Below are 4626 nucleotides of genomic sequence, written 5' to 3' on the forward strand. Positions count from 1 at the left end.
GTCTTTGCTCAAACCTGGTTTGTAGGACCTTTCAAGTACAGGCACTCACCCATGGCTGGGGTGCAAGTGAAGGTGTAGACTTGTAGAGTCTGGGGAGGGGAGAGGGTTGGGAGGGGGAGGTGCCGGGAATCTGGCACTGGGATATGCCTGACACTCTGGATCTAAGCAGCCATTTTCTCCTGAAGAGATAGCCCCTCCCTGCAGTCTCCAGACAACCAATACAGCCACACCCTGACTACACCCAGAATGGTACAAAGGATAAAAAAAAAATCTGAATAGTCCCTGAGAGCCCTTAGGGCTGAAGAGAGGCCATTCAGTCCTGGAAAGCAATATGGTAACCTCCCCACCTGTTGCCCTGTCAGAAGCAGCTGCTTGAGAGATTAAGATTAAAAGTGGGCAGACAGTCTAAGTGTGCAGATTGGTCCCACCTGCTGGCAGTCAAGGTGGTAGAGATAGACACAAACAGAGGAGAGGTGGACCACTTGGAACTTCAACATGGTGCTGACTACCTAATAGGAAACTGAGAAGCGGCAGACAGTACAGAAGAGTGGGATCTTAAACCAGCCCCCGTGGCATTAAAACTCAGTGGAAAAGAATGACATTTCACTTTTTTATTTTATTATTATTTTGTTATCTCTTTTTTCTTTATTTTCTTGTTGCTTGTTTATTTTTATTTCTTTTCACATTATTTTTCAACATATTTTTTTTTTTTACTATTTTATCCTTTAAAAAAATTAAAAAAATTTTTGTTTTTCTCTTTCTTTTTCCTCTTACCCACTCATCCTCTTTCTACCTCCTCTATACTGAATTCCAAGGTCCTCCCCATATTCTTCCAATTCCTTAACCTTACTTTATGTATATAAGTTTGGCCTCTACAGATTCTGCTCCCACTCTCTTTTCTCGGTGTTTGTTGTTTGCATTTTTTGGTTTATCTGTTTGTTCTATGGTGTTTTCTCATTTTTCTTCTTTTCTTTTCTCTCTTACCATTTTTTCTCTCCTTGATATCATTTCTGCTCTCTTTTCTCTCCCCTAATTCTCTTTTCTCTGTTGGTCACTTACATTGAGGTTATCTGTGTTGTGAGTACATTTGTGTTTTGTTCCCTTTGTGTTGTGTCTTGTCGGGTTGCATTTTGTCCTGTTTGGTCAATGTGGTGGAGAGTGAGCCACATAACCAGACACCTGGAGAGGAGACAATAACACTAAAAATGGCACAATAACACTCCAGACCCAACTACAGAGGCAAGAAGATGGTGGCCAGGAGGACAGCAGTGAGGAAGAGAGCATGAGTGAGTGAAGGAGTGAAAGGGCAGTGTGAGGAGGTGTGGTGTGTGTGTGTGTGTACGTGAGTGAGGGACAGTTAGATTCCGTAGGACCTTTGGGGGCTGTTGGACCGGGCTTGCCTAGCTAGGCAGCCTCTGCTAATGTTGCAAACAATCCCAGGGCAGTGGGCTCTACTGGAGAGGCTACGCCATCTTGAAGGAGAGAGCTGCTGTGACTGGGAGTCCAGCCTCCTCAGACATCACCCTGGACTCGACAGCCACCCCTGCCAGGGACCTGCTCCCTTGGTTGCAGTCCCACAAATGCCAAGACTCCAGCCACCCCAGCCATGGGCTCCTGTGAATTCAGGAGGGCAATCCCTTCCAGACAGCCCAATACTTTAGCTCAGGGTGATGTGACTGCACGAGCAGCTGCCACACAAGCAGCCCACCCCGTCCAAGGAGCAGCAGCCCTGTGAACAGCCTGGGCCCGTCCGAGGAGCAGCAGCTGTGAGAACAGCTTGCCCCAGCCCACCCATCCAAGGAGCAGCAGCCATGCGAGCAGCCTGGCCCCTTCTGAGGAGCAGCAGCTAAGAGCAGCCCACCCCTGTCTGAGCAACAGTAGTCCCATGAGCAGCCCACCCCCTTCCGAGAAGCAGCAGCCACATGAAAAGCTCATCCCAGCCCACCCGAGGAGCAGCAGCCACATGAGCAGCCCACCCCCATTTGATGAGCAGCAGCTGCACAAGAAGTCAATCCCTGCCAGCTGGAGGAGCCACCACTGATGCAAGCAGCCACATGAGGAGCGACCATTTGAGGAGCCACCAACTGTGGAACAGCCTCTTCTATGACTGCCTGAGGAGCAGCTGCTGCCCAAGTAGTCATTGCTGCCCAAGGAGCAGCCCCTGCATGACTTGACACATAGATCCTTCGATGAGAGCAAAAATGGAGAGACAAAGAAACCCCCCGCAATGGAAAGAAAATGAGGAATTGCCAGAAAAGCAGCTAAGTGAACCAGGGGCATGCAATAAGTCAGAAAAAGAATTCAGAATAAGGGTCATACAGTTCACAAACCAGATGGAGGAAAAAAATCAACAACTTATGTAAGAATCAAGAAGAAATAAAGAGTGATATAGCTGCAATAAAAAACACTATGGAAAGTTTCAACAGTAGACTAGGAGAAGCAGAGGACCGAATTAGCAAATTAGAAGACAGGAAAGCAAAACACACCCAAACTGAACTGCAATTGGAGAAAAACAACTAAAGACAGGAGAAGAGCCTAAGGGAGCTTAGGGACAACATGAAACGAAGCAACACATGAATAATAGGGTTGCCAGAATGAGAGGAAGAGGAACAAGGGTTAGAAAACCTATTTGAAGAAATAATGTCAGAACACTTCCCTGATTTGGGAAGAAAAAAGTCACACAAGTACAGAGAGTCCCAAACAAGATGAACCCCAAAACCCCCATACCAAGACATGCCATAATTAAGATGGCAAATGTTTAGGACAAAGAGAGAATCTTAAAGGCTGCAAGAGAGAGACAGAAAGTTACGTACAAGGGATCTCCCATTAGATTACCAAATGATTTTTCAATAGAAACACATCAGGCCAGAAAAGAATGGAAGGAAATTTACAAAGTGATGCAAAGCAAGGGACTGAATCCAAGAATACTCTATCCAGCAAGGCTATCACTCAAAATTGAAGAAGAAATAAGGAGCGTCACAGACAAAAAAACCCAAAACCAAAACAAAACCAAAAAACAAAACAAACAAAACAAAAAACTAAGGGAGTTTATCACTACCAAGCCAATAATGCAAGAAATGCTAAGGGACTAGTGTGAAAAGAAGAAATAAAAAGGTAAGAAGGAACACAGGCACAAAAAATAAAAATGACTACAAACAAGTATTTATCAATAATAACTTTAAAGGTAAATGAACTAAATGCTCCAATCAAAAGACATTGAGTGGCTGAATAGATAAGAAAATATGACCCATATATATGCTGTCTACAAGAGACCCACATCAGAACAAAAGATTCACATAGACTGAAAGTGAAGGGATGGAAAAAATCTTTCAAGGCACATGGAATATACGTTCTTCTCAAGTGCACATGGGACATTTTCAATGATAGACCACATATTTGGTCAGAGGCAAAATCTCTCCAAATTCAAGAAGATTGAAATTATATCAAACATCTTCTCAGACCACAATGCCATAATAGGAATAAACTACAATAAAAACAATCCAAAAAATTTAAACACTTGGAAGGTGAATAGCATACTATTAAACAATGATTGGGTTACCAATGAGATCAAAGAAGAAATGAAAGACATCCTGGAAATGAGTGACAACAAAAACACAACAATCCAAAATCTATGGGACACAGTGAAAGCAGTCTTGAAATAGAAGTTCATAGCTCTACAGGCCTACCTCAAAATCAAGAAAAAATCGTAATAAGTTATGTAACTCTACAACTTAAAGAATTAGAAAGAGAGCAACAAGCTCAGAAAAGCTCAGAGTGAGCAGAAGGAAGGGGATAATAAAGATCAGAGGGGAAATAAATGACACAGAGACCAAAAAACCAATACAAAAGATCAATGAAACGAAGAGCTGGTTCTTTGAAAGGATAAAAAAAGATTTGTGTGGAGCTGGCACCGCCATGGCATAGTCATGCCAGCTCAGCCTGATTCAGTTACTCTGAGTGGGGGCTATGAAAGGCTTAGAAAAGACAGACAAGAGAATGAAAGCTGGGTCTCGGTGGGTCACTGCTCCTCTGATGGACAGCGCCAGCGCCCACAAGCCGTGTATTTATTTTATAGCAGATGCCATGAGGCAAAGTAAGGGTGTGATCAAGATGTTTACAACATTCTCGTTGGTTTCAATCCTACTCAACTACATGCACCTGAACTCTATCACTCAGGCAGTTGGGGCCACGTGTTCAGACCATAGGTTCAAGCTTACAGATATAGCTGTTGGCTAATTGTGTTGGGAGGGCTCTGCCATCCAGACTGGGACTTGCATGTGGCAATGAGAGGACTGTGCCCTCTCATCAGTCCAAGGCTTGAACCTGTCCAAAACACTGAAGCCATGCCCCACAAAGATTGATTAACCTCTAGCCAGTCTCACCAAGAAGCAAAGAGAGAGGACCCAAAAAAACAAAATTAGAAATGAAAGAGGTGAAATAACCACAGGCCCCACAGAAATACAAAGGATTGTAAAAAAAAAAAAAATACTATGTACAACTCTATTCCAACAAACCAGACAACCCAGAGGAAATGGACATATTCCTAGAAAAATACAGCCATCAAAAACTCAATCAGGAAGAATCTAAAAATCTTAATAGGCCGATAACTATGGAGGAAATTGCAAA

Source organism: Myotis davidii, unplaced genomic scaffold (genome assembly GCF_000327345.1).
Source record: "Myotis davidii unplaced genomic scaffold, ASM32734v1 scaffold1298, whole genome shotgun sequence".
Taxonomy (NCBI): Eukaryota; Metazoa; Chordata; class Mammalia; order Chiroptera; family Vespertilionidae; genus Myotis; species Myotis davidii.